Source organism: Bufo bufo, chromosome 1 (assembly GCF_905171765.1).
Source record: "Bufo bufo chromosome 1, aBufBuf1.1, whole genome shotgun sequence".
Lineage (NCBI taxonomy): Eukaryota > Metazoa > Chordata > Amphibia > Anura > Bufonidae > Bufo > Bufo bufo.
In genome coordinates, this window is record NC_053389.1 from 771,332,410 (window position 1) to 771,345,629 (window position 13,220).

General features: G+C 42.6%; 1 protein-coding gene across 1 annotated transcript in view; it reads left to right on the forward strand.

The window, feature by feature from the left end:
• Positions 1-12,418, forward strand: part of GINS4 (GINS complex subunit 4) — a 32,295-nt gene extending 19,877 nt beyond the window's left edge. Inside the window, exon 10 of the mRNA XM_040414807.1 lies at positions 12,408-12,418. The gene's annotated coding sequence lies outside the window, so the exon portion shown is untranslated. The remainder of the gene's footprint in view (positions 1-12,407) is intronic.
• The last annotated feature ends 802 nt before the right edge of the window (positions 12,419-13,220 follow it).

Consider the following 13,220-nt stretch of genomic DNA (forward strand, 5'->3'; position numbering starts at 1 on the left):
AGTCAGTCCAAGATATAATGTTTGGTGATCTGGGGCACAAAAGATCAAGAGTTTTTCCATAACATTTTTAATTAAAAAAGAATGGAAAAAACCTGACATTTTTTTTATTCCCAAAAATGTAAAAAGAAAATACCCTTTGGATGAGGCTGAGTCGTCCTGCTGGGATAGGCCTCCAAAATTGGACGCCACAATCGCCAAGATGTCTAAAAAAAATCTGCTTTGCCATTTGAGGATCTCGGTACTTTAAAGGATCCTATGGATAGATGAGCAGAAGTTTACCCTAAAAAAAGCATGGGAAGCCTCTACCCAGGCATTTAAACCGAATATTGCCACTACCTCTACTGTCAGTTAAAGTTATGGCTACAAGAACTGGAGTCCCATATCCAGAATAAAATCTCCAGAGACCAATTACTAGGAGTGTTTCCTACCATCCTTAAAGCAGTGGACTTCATCTCCGATGCTTCTGCAGATGCATTAAAATTAAATGTGAGGTCAGCAGCTCTTTCTAATTCTGCAAGAAGAGCTATTTGGCTTATAAGGGTTGGTCTGGTGACACGGGTTCAAAGAATAAACTTCGCTCTGTTCTGTGCCAAGGAGATGACCTCTTTGGACCGGTTTTGGATGACCTTTTAGAGAAGGACTTTGATAACAAAAAGTGGTTTCCTGTCTCCAGACCTCCCAAAAAACAGTTTTTTCGCAGAAACAAAAAAAATTTCAGTAGAGACAAAAGACAGAATTTTCTACAAGAAAACAGAAGTAGTAATTCCTCTATAATTCTCAGTGCACTTCAGGGCCCAAGGCTGGTTAACCATGACGGTTTCTGTCCTGTGGGGGGAAGACGTTCTCTCTTTTCTTGGGCTTGGGAAAAATCTCGTCAAGCCCATGGATTATTGGTATTATAAAAGACTGGTTCCATCTAGAGTTTGTCTCTCCCCCACCGTAAAGATTAAAAATTACAAATTGTATTCAAAATTCTACAAGAAACCTAGCACTAAAACAAGATTTTTTTTTCCCCTTCTAAAGAAATAGTTTCCGGTACCTGTTCCGGACTCTGAGAAGGGGAGGGGGTTTTATTTGTACCTTTTCCTTGTACCCAAGCCAGACGGATCATTCAGAATGATTATAAACCTGATAGACTTAAAACAATTCCTAAAATTCAAAAAATTCAGAATGGAATCTGTACAGTCTGCAATAAAACATCTATTCAAAGACAGTGTCATGGCCAACATAGACATAAAATATGCCTTTTATCACATCCCAATTCATGCAGATTTCCAAAAATATCTCAGAGTGGAAGTTTTCATGGAAGGCCAAGTTCATCATTTGCAATACAGAGCACTTCTGTTTGGAATATCTCAAGCCCCCAGACTCTTTAGAAAGTTGATGGCAGAGGTTATGGCCCACATAAGGGGCAACTTTTAGTGGTGGCAGAATCCAAAATTCTTTTAACCTCTCATCTTCTAGAAATATTAGAAATTTAGACAAAACTAGGATGGCAGGTAAACTGGGGAAAGTCAAAACTGACCCCTTCCCAAAGTTGTGTATTTCTAGGACTGATTCTGGATTCAGTGAACCTATGTTGTATCCTTCCTCAGCACAAGATATTCCGATTAAGAGAAGATGTGCGGTCCCTGGTAGCCTCAAAAGATCGAACCATCAGACAGGGAAGGGCAGTATTGGGCAGAATGACCTCCACGTTACCCGCGGTCAATTGGGCCCTGTTTCACTCCAGAACACATCTGTGGCAGATTCTAAAAAAGTGGCAGGGATCACTATCCCCATTGGATGCCCCGCTTCCTCTCACCCCTCAGGTGATACAATCCTTAACCTGGTGTCTGGAACCTTCAAATCTGTCTCAGGGCCTCTCTTGGGATCTACAGGAACAGAAAATCATCAACACAGATGCCAGTCCGACCGGGTGGGGGGCCTATTGTCAGTGGGGGGTTCGACAGGGGGTATGGAGCTCAATGGAGAGTCAGGACTCCCAGAATATGAGAGAGCTTAGAGCGGTTCTATTTGCCTTAGGGCTCGTCCACACAAACGTTTTTTGTGTTCCGTATACGGAACCATTCATTTCAATGGTTCCGCAAAAAAAAAAAAACGGAATGTACTCCGTATGCATTCTATTTCTGTTTTTCTGTTCCGTTCAAAGATAGAACATGTCCTATTATTGCCCGCAAATCACGTTCCGTGGCTCCATTCAAGTCAATGAGTCCGCAAAAAAAAAAGAAAACATACGGAATGTGCTCCGTATGTCTTTCGTATCCGTTCCGTTTTTGCGGAACCATACATTGAAAATGTTATGCCCAGCCCAATTTTTTATATGTAATTACTGTATATGCCGAACGGAAAAACGGAATGGAACCGGAAACACTGGAAAAAAAAAACGGGAAAACGGATCCGGGAAAAACGGCCCGCAAAACACTGAAAAAAGACATACGGTTGTGTGAACAAGCCCTTAAGAGAATTCCTACCCATAATACAAGGAAAGGGAATAAAGATCTTCTCAGACAGCGCCACGGTAGTATCCTACCTAAACAGGCAAGGAGGGAGCAAATCAAAAAATCTTATATCCTTAGCCGCAGACATTTGTTCCCTGATTATTCCTTATGTTCCTTTCATCAAAGCAGTACACTTAAAGGGAACAGAAAACAAGGTGGCAGACTAAGGAGAAACCTTCTAGATCAAGGAGAATGGGGTTTAAACCAAGAAGTCTTCAGCCAGATAATTCAGCTCTGGGGCCATCCTCAAACAGACCTCTTTGCAACCAGGCAGAACAAAAAATGCAACCTATTCTTTTCCCTAAATCCGGAAGATTCTCCGGCAGGGATAGACGCCTTCTCCCTTCTGTGGCCGAATAAACTTCTGTATGCCTTTTCTCCTCTAAGACTTCTTCCGAGAGTATTACAGAAGCTGAGGCAGGAACAGACTAGGCTCATTTTGATCGTCTCCTTCTGGCCAAGGAGAACATGGTTCACTAGTTGAGAAAGCTTTCTCTAACAGATCCCTGGATTCTTCCGGACAGGCAGGATCTGTTGTTTCAGGGTCCTGTCTTCCATCCGGAAGTAAGAAACCTTTCTCTAATAGCCTGGTATTTGAAGGGGAAATCCTAGAACGCAGAGGTCTATCTAAGGAAGTTGTATCTACTCTATTATCATGTAGAAAAAAGTAACCTCTACCATTTACCTCAGATTATGGAAGACATTCTTAAACTTCTCTAAAAACCTGGTAGCTCGTTTGAGTTCTCCTCCTATGTCTGAAATTTTAGATTTTTAAAAAAAAAGGTCTCGATAAGAACCTAAGACTCTTAAGGTGCAAGTTTCTGACCTTAGTGCTTTTTTTATTTCCCTATTGCCAATCATCCATGGATTAGGAGATTCTTTAAAGCAATTAGTAGGAATAAACCTGTGATCAGATCCTCAGTTCCCCCGTGGGAACTTAATCTAGTTTTGTCTAGAAAGATGGAGCCTGCTTTCGAACTACTGCAGGATTTATCTATTACTACTTTGTCTTTTAAAACCGCGTTTCTGGTAGTGATTACCTCTGCCAGGCGCGTGGGTGAGATCTCTGCCTTTTCAGCCTCTCCTCCTTATACTAACATCCTGGAGGACAGAGTGCTCATTAAACCAGATCCTTCTTTTCTACCTAAAGTGGTCTCCCTGTTTCATAAGACCCAAGACATTGTTCTTCCATTCTTGTGTCAGTCCCCAAAGAACGAGGAAGAGAGGAGGCTCCATTGTCTAGACGTTAAAAGATGCCTGTCTGATCACTTGAAAGTTACTGGTCAATGGAGAAAATCCTCTAGACTTTTTGTACAATTTGGAGGAAGAAACAGAGGTTATAAAGTTTCTTCTAGAACACTATCTAGATGGATAGTGGGGGCTGCTACTTGGAAGTCTCCATGTACTTTATTTCGTCACTATAGATTAGATTTAGACTCTAAGAACTGGCTATCTTTCGGCAGAAAAGTAGCCCCCCCCCCCAAGCTAGTTACTATTCCAGTCGTCTCTCAAGGGTGCTGTCATGGGCGTAAGGGAAATTTAAGATTACACTCACCGGTAATCACTTTTCCATCAGCCCATGATAGCACCTGGGATTTTCAGCCTGTATATATATATATATATATATATATATATATATATAAAAAATTAATAAATTCATATAATATATTTTTTTTAAAGTTTGTGTTAGGCTACTTTCACACCTGGTATCTGCACAGACGGATCCGCACCTATAATGCAAACGCTTGTATCCGTTCAGAACGGATCCGTTTGCATTACCATGAAAAAAATGTAAAAAAAAAATATATATATATATTTTTTTGTTTTGTTTTGTTCATGATAATGCAAACGCTTTGACTTACATTGAAAGTCAATGGGAGGCGGATCCGTTTTCAATTGCACCAGATTGTGTCAGTAAAAACGGATCCGTCCCCATTGACTTCCATTGTAAGTCAGGACGGATCCATTTGGCTCTGCATCGCCAGGCGGACACCAAAACACTGCAAGCAGCGTTTTGGTGTCCGCCTCCAGAGCGGAATGGAGGCTGAACGGAGCCAAACTGATGCATTCTGAACGGATCCTTATCCATTCAGAATGCTTTGGGCCTGGACTGATCCGTTTTGAGCCGTTTGTGAGAGCCTTGAAACGGATCTCACAGGCGGACCCAGAAATGGCAGTGTGAAAGTAGCCTAAGATGTGTTTTAGGACAAGTTCTAGCAATTAACTGGTGGTATAGGGGCAGAGCCCCTCCTTAAGAGCTCTCCACGAATGTTCCTGTCCTGGATGGAGTCTCTTTCAAGGGTGCTGTCATGGGCTCATGGAAAAGTGATTACCGGTGAGTGTAATCTTAAATTTCCAGATTGTATTAATATCCTGTGAAATAATCATTTATGAATGTGTTGTTTTTTCCCCCCCTCACTTATTGCTCATATCTCCCTTTCTGGGCTGTGGTCACATGACCATGTCCATGCAGCTTGCTTATATTTCCTGTGATGTTATGTCCATGGGCGGGGCAGTGATAGGGGAGTGTCTACGTAACTAGCTGGGTGGGAGGAGCTATAAACTAGCTGGGTGTTGTTGGGGCGGTACTGGAGGTGTGGCAAAGGAAGGAGAAGTGCATCATGGGTTTGGTTGGATACAGCAACAGGAAGTGATGGAAACCAGAGTGATTGATTTACATGGTGAATTTGGGTACAAACTGAATTAAAAAAAAATAGGGAAGATGTACATGAGGTAAGCAACTACATAAGCATGTCTGTGAAGCACCATAGTCATCCCAGTAAAAGTCTTTCTGGAGGATCTGTCAGCAGGATCAAATTTATTAAACTAGTTATATTGCTTAGTCGGGTTGATTCTGCTGGTTAAACCATTACCTGTATGGTAAAAATCTATTGCCGAATTGATCCTATAATTGGCAGATGAGCAGTAATCCTCTCAGCACTGGAGAGCCAAAGGAGATGTACTGCGCAGGATTACAGGGCCAGAGCACAGTGATGACGTCTGGCCCTGTCAGACTGAAACCGGAGGAGCTGAGGTTCATTTAAGGCCTCGGTCTAACCCATTGGTGCACTGAAGCCCTAATGTGCATATAGAATAAAAGTATCAGGAACCAGGGAACGGATTTTCACCATTTACAGTTGTGAGAAAATAGAATTCTATGATTTTACACATCAGGACAGAATTTAAAAAAATCTGGTGAATCCAACCTCGCACATGACAAATTACATGTGTCGTTATTTAACAAAAACTAGCCCAAAATAAAAAAAAATCCATATGTGAAAAACCATAGTGCAATAATCATTTTGAAGTAATCCTTTTCTCTGACTTTGTCTTTCACATTGTTCTGTAGGAACCTTGGCTCCGTCTTCTTTACAACCTGGCTGTATTTAATTGAAGTTTGTGGATATTGGTTTCTGCACAGCGTTCTTAACCCTTTCAGCCTGGGAGGTTTGTTAGTTTTTTGCATTTTGGTTTTTCTCACTCCCTGCTTTTACAGAGCCATGACTTTTTTTTTTTTTTTCTGTTTACAGAGCTTTTTTTTTTGCGGGACAAGTTGCACTTTCTACTACTTAGGCTACTTTCACACTGGCGTTTCTGGGTCCGCTTGTGAGATCCGTTCAGGGCTCTCACAAGCGGCCCAAAACGGATCAGTTTAGCCCCAAAGCATTCTGAATGGATAAGGATCCGCTCAGAATGCATCAGTTTGCCTCCGTTCAGCCTCCATTCTGCTCTGGAGGCTGCTTGCAGCGTTTTGATGTCCGCCTGACGATGCGGATCCAAACTGATCCGTCTTGACTTACAATGGTAAGACAATGCGGACGGATCCGTTTTCACTGACACAATATGGTGCAATTGAAAACGGATCTGCCTCCCATTGACTTTCAGTGTAAGTCAAAACGGATCAGTTTGCATTATCATTTTTGTTCATGGTAATGCAAACGGATCCATTCTGAACGAATACAATCATTTGCATTATAGGTGTGGATCCGTCTGTGCAGATACCAGACGGATCCGCACCTAACGCAGGTGTGAAAGTAGCCTAACATTTAATTTTGCATATGATGCAGTAGGGAGCTTGAAAAAAAAATCCAAATGGGGTAAAATTGGAAAAAAACGCAATTCCGCAACAGTTTCATGGGTTTTGTTTTTAGGCTGTTCCCTATGCAGTAAAACTGACCTGTTACTTTCAGTATGATTATGGTAATACCACACTTATAGTTATAGTATATATAGTTTGTCTTGCGTTTTAATACCTAAAAAAAATAAAAAACGTAATTTTTTTTTCCGTTGCCATATTCTGACCCCTATAAATGTATTACTTTTTTTTACTATTTTTGTAGTTCTGTGTACGGAGCTATGTTGAGGGCACATTTTTTGCTGGGCGGTCCGTACTTTTCACTGATACTATTGTAATATGTCACTTTGTGCCTTTTTGATCACTTTTTATTTAATTTTATGCGGGAGGTGAAGCAACCAAAAAACAGCAAATTGCCCATTTTGCCTTTTTTTTTCCCGCAGTTTGCCATATGGGATAAAAAATTTTTTATATTGTAATAGTATGGGCGCTGCCTATTGATGGTCAGGAGGTGTCTGCTGTGGTTCATACTAATAATATCCCACAGGTCGGGAAAATTAAATACCTAGGAATTCACATTTCGCCAAGGAGCGCAGAATTTGAGGAGCTTAATCTGGCTCCCCTGTTGTCGAGATTCAGATTGAAGGTCAAGGAGTGGTGTAAACTATTTCTTTCAGTAGTGGGCAGAGTAAACCTCATTAAGATGATAATGATGCCGCAGTTGTTGTATGTACTTCACAATGCCTCGGTCTGGTTGCCTATGGATAGGTTCCACAAAATGAATGCGATATTTAGAGATTTGATATGGAGAGGAGGCCAACCCAGAATCAAATTGGAGACGTTGCAGTATCCTAAAACAAAGGGATGATTGGCGGTACCAAACCCATGGATTTATTATCTTGCAGCACAGTGTCAGCATCTTAAGGGGTGGTTGGATTATAGGTTGGTGGATATGTCTAGTCAGATTTTACTATACCAAATAGGTAAGAGGGACTTAATGTGGTTTTTGGAGGGTGCGTGGTTAAAAAATTTGGAGCCTAATTCACCTTTGATAGGGCTTATTTCCAAAGTGTGGAACAAGGTTAAAAAGCTAAGGGGAATTGGGGGAGTTAGTGAGGTTTCTCCGATTTGGGATAATATTCGGCTCCCTGAATTTATTCCTTTGTCAAGTACTCTGAATTGGGAGGATAAAGGGATCCTTAGATTGAGAGATTTATTAGATAACGGTATATTTAGATCCTTTACGGATTTGCAGGAAAGATATCAGATCCCGCGCACGCGCTTCTACCAATACCTCCAAATCCGTCATGCGTATGACACTATGATTAAAAAAGGTACTAGCATATCTAAACTAGATGAAGCCCAAAAGTTGATTCTCTCAGAGGGGGGGGGGGGGGGGGGGGGGGGGGGGGAGAGGGTTAATTTCTAGGCTGTATTCCCTATTATTGGATAAGTTCCTGGATTCTTATCCGTTGACCCGGATGAAAAAGTGGGAAAATGATGTGGGGGCGGGGGGGTTCTCCCATGATCAGTGAGAGGAAATTTTGGAGGCGAATCCGCTGTCCTCACTGAGCGAACAGGGAAAGCTGTCTCAACTTTTTATTATACACAGGGTGTATAAAACACCAATATTTTTTAAAAGGATTGGAGTCAGAACTGACGTAAAATGTCCAAGATGTTCTTTTGAGCCAGCGGATTGGTCTCATATGCTGTGGAAATGTCCGGTTATAGTTCGATATTGGGAAGATATTTTAGAGTTAATACATAACAAAATGTCAGTGGGAATCGATAGGGACCCCAAAATATGTATATTAGGTTAAGTATCTGAGCTAGGAACAGACGTATGCAAGAAAGTGGGAAGACTGTTGTACGTGGCTAGGAAGCGGATAGCCTTGCATTGGATACAAACGGGTCCTCCGACAATGGGGGAGTTTAGGACCAATATTAACAATATGTTGATAAAAGAAAAGGCTATTTTTCTTAAAAGAGGGTGCCCTCAAAAGTTCGACAACCTATGGGGCGATTGGGTATCAAATAGTGTGATTATGCTGTAAAGTGTAAGGTGGTGTCTTGTTGCCGGAGTGAATAGGGGTTGGGTATGGGGAAGGGGGATAGTTGGTGGGAGGGGGGTGAGTTCCTAAGATTCTGTACATTTCCTTTTTTCCAAAGAATATATTAATGTAATGTACTATGAGTCATGCTGATATACAGAATAAAGCACGACATGCTTCAAGACATATGGTACACATGGCATGTATTTGTCAAAATATTATGTGATATCTTTGCCATACAATAAAAATGATCTGATTAAAAAAGAAATAATAATAATTGTATGGGCGTTTTTTGCACTCTGCTATGGCCATGGTATTTTTGTTTGTTTTTTGTATTGTTTATGTATTTTGATTTTGGGTAAATGGGGGGGGGGTGACTTGATTTTTTTAGATAAAAAAAAAATATGTATAGTTGCAATAGGGAACTTTAACAAGCAATCATCAGATTGCTATATCCATAGACTCCAATGCATTAGCATTGGAGTCTATGAAGATTTTACTATGTTCCTATGGAGCCCTGCCACAAACGGGGGCTCCATAAAAACTAATGTGCGGCAGCCTCGTATTAATCATGAATATAGAGGCTGCCACACACACTCCGGATTCCCCGATCCTTGCTAGGGGGAGCCAGTACAAACCCAGAAGCATGCGCTTCCAGGTTTTTGCACTCCAGCACCTAAGGGGTTAAAAGTAAGTGATTGACAATATACATTAGTCCTGGGCACCTTACGAGCGGGCGCCTTCCAGGACCGTACATGTATGGCGCTAGTCAGGAAGGGTTTAAAGTGCCGCCACAGTATTTCAGTTGGGTTAAGATCTGGACTCTGGACCACTGAAGCACCTTTTATTTTCTTTTTTCACTGTAAATTTCCTGGTGTGCTTGGGATCATTGTCCTGTTTCGGCCAAGCTTTAGCTGTTGGATAGATGTCCATACATCTGACATGGTCAACACACTGGCTGCAAAACAAGCCCAAATCATCACCCCTCCACCACCATGCTTGACAGTTGGGATAAAGTGTTTAGTTTGCGCCAAACGTGGTGCTGTACATTTTGGCCAAGCATCTCCACTTTAGTCTAATCTTCCCTAAGAACACTGGCGTTTTAGACGCCGGTCTTTATAACCCCTGTATCTGGCGGTGGATTCGCTGCAGTTATGAAGAGGTGCCGTCCTCTACATAACTTCGGCGCATTCAGCGCCAGTCTAAATGTACGACAGCTTCCGAGCTGTCTTAGATTTAGACCTTTTTCTGCGCTTAAAACAGACGTAGAAAATGATGAACTAGACGGACCTTCCCCGCCCACTTTTTTAGACCTGGCGCGAGCGGAGAAAAGTCACAGATTGTGACGCGGCTAACCGTTGCACCGCAATCTGCGGATAATAAATGTCCCCCATTGTCCCAGAAGTTTTGTGGTTTGTTCAGATGCAACTTTGCAGTCAACTTTTTGATATGTCATAGGGACGTATAAAAAGTTTAGATAGGTAGGGGTCTGAGTGCTGTTGTCGCAAACCGACATTTCTGATGTGATGTCCTAATTTTTCTGAAATTGAGTGAACCGGCTCGGGAGGTCACAACACAGACACATGAAAAAGTGGTCTCTTTATTGAAATGAGCAGTGCACATATTTATACACAGACCAACACAATAGAAACTGTCCTATTGTACACAAGCTTCGAGTTTCTATGTTTGTTTTTGTGATAAGAAAAAGAATGGTCAGCATAGGGGGAGTAGGGGCCCATTGTGGAATTTGTATTGCTGCCTTCTAAGGCTAAATCCCCCTCTTGTGTAATCGCAGGTTAAACATAGATATAAGATGAATAAGTATACAGAAAATGGACGCCACATTACTGAGACCCCCACTTATCTCTAGAAAGGGGAGAGAAGCACCCTCTTAGCGCATTCTTTCTCCTTACTTTAAGCCATAAATCAGTGTTCTTTTTTTTTTTTTGAAAGAAGAGGCCCTTCTACTGGTAGCACTTTCAGACAAGCCATACTTGTTCAGTCTGTTCAGTTCTAATTGTACGGTCATAAACTTGAACATTTAACATGCCGAGGCCTGAAGCATGGTCTGACCTTGGGGTAATTTGCTGGGACATCCACTCCGGGGAAGATTGTCAGCTGTCTTATATCAGTTCTGAATAAAATCTCTCTCACTGGATTGAAGGTTGATGGACTTCAGATTGTTTGGAAATTGCCTTAGAACCCTTCCGAGATTGGTGGACGTCAACTGCTTCTCTAAGATCCTTGCTGATGTCTTTACTCCTTACACACACCTGAATGCTCCAGACCAGCAAACTGCCAAAACCTCTGCTTTTATAGAAGAGCTCACAACTTGCTGATGATCAATTAATTAAGGGCATTTAATTGGCAGCACCCGCCATACATTTCTATGGAAGCTAAGGGTGTATTTGTTTATACACAGCTTCTACATTTTGGCCTAGTTCCTGTTAGCCCCTTAATGGCCGCCAATACATGTTTTCCCTTTCATCCTCCATGACGGCATACCGTGAGAGATGACCCGCCTCCATCCAGGTAGGGACAGGAAGAATCCGGCTCCTCCTCAGTGTCTTCCTGTCCCCCCCCAAGGTGGGATAAATGAAGGCTCCCAAGTCTGCCGGCAGTATATGCCTATCAGAATCGTACTGACCATATAATACACTATACTACAGGGATCAGCAACCTTTGGCACTCCAGCTGTTGTGGAACTACAAGTCCCAGCATGCACAATTCACTTCTGTGGGAGTTCAGAGAACAGCCAAGCAAGTGTGCATGATGGGAGATGTAGTTGCACAACACCTGGAGTGCTGGAGGTTGAGGCAGGCCTGCACTGACGTCGGTACCTCGCCACCTTCTATATGTGGTGTCGATGGAAGACCGAAGGAGTCTGCTTCCTCTGTAACCACTTACATGCCACAGGTGCTATTTTCCACGGCATGTAATGTGTTAAATTGGCCAGATCAGCGATTCTGTAGGAGTAGGAGTTTGGCCCTCATGGGAGACCCATGCAGTACCTAGACGGGCTGTAAAAAAGCTGAGTTACAACCTAAGGCCCCTTAGTGACCGAAGTAAAAAGTCATATTGGTGGACACAAAGGTGTTAAAAAAAACGACTGTTTTATGTCGGTTGCTCCAATGCAGACCTGTTTGTGTCCGAAGTTACAGACCACAAGAAAGCCCTGTGTGTTGTCCCATCCTGCAGGCAAGTTACTATGACCGCTCTTGCTTTTACATGTGCCCCTGGTTGCAAAAGTGTGCATACCCAAGAGTGAATGAACAGAGATATGAACCCTTTTTGCAGTGCTGTGATGTTACCTCTTGCATTTTTTGCATCATGAGTTTGCCCCATGGCGGCAACTATCAGCATGCCGTAGCATTGCCGTTTATCCTGTTTAACGGGGCCATCTCCAAAAAGTAAGGCAATTTTTTATGTTTCTTAACACTTTAAATCAGGACCAGACTACTGGAGATCCTGGAGGCCAAAAAAAAAAAACTCTGACTCTGCAAATATATATATTTTTTTTACTATCTTACTTGAAATGACCTTTCTTTAGAATTGAGTCTTATTACTGTGTCAGTGGTTATATGATGCTAGGTCCCCCAGGGGGTTGAGGAAGGACAGCTGGTTTTCGCAAAGGGTGTTGGTGTGCAATGACTGAAACCTGCATGCAGTGTATGGAGTGGGGGGTGTAAATGACTGGCCACAGTTAGGTATGATCTATGATAGCAATGTGGTTCGGGTAGTAACAGGTCACTCTGCAGCCAGTTGGACGGCATATTGAAGTATAGACCTGAGGAATGTGAATGTCCTTGAGTTCACAGGCATGTAATATGTCGACGGGCCTTGCATCAGCTGGACTCTGTAACCTCCACTACCAGCGGCAGCTGTCGGGCTCCGGTCTCATTCTTTCCATTTACCTCTGGACCTGAAATGAACCGATTGCATCAGATGGCTGTCTGAGGACTGTGCATATGCTCATACGTTACTAACAAGTAAGAAGGCTGCCACCCCAATAGCTATGCATGACCTTCCATTTTCTTACAGTTGGCACATTCTGATGGCATGCTGTCCTGTCCATAGGAGTATTAAAAAATCAGAACTTTTCCATTAAAGCGGTTTTCCATGGGGAAAAAAAACCTAGTAGGAGTCCAGCTATCAATCGTTTAGCCACTTCATTGCTTGTCCAGACACTGTACGTGTACCTGGTACTGCTACTTCTCCCCAATCAAGTCAATGGAGATGATGACCTGCAAGCCCGTGGCACAGCCTAGCACATCCTTGGGGGTCAACCTCCACCGATCAGACACCGGTGGTCCATCCATGTCTTAAAAGAGCATATAGTAGTTTCTCAGTTTGCATCTACAAGCACTTTTTTGTTGTTTGGGGGACTCCCAAGTAGGGTTGAGCGATATACTGGTATACTGCCCGATATTGCGTAGTTTGGTGACGTCATAGGAGCGGTCACGTGCGTTGACCGCTTCTAAATCTGCCCCAGGCTCCTCCTCGCTCCTATATTCAAGTCTCTGCCCACAGAGGTATGATGTCGGAATCAGATATCGACCGAGCACAGGAGCGAGGCGGGCAATGTCAGTCAGC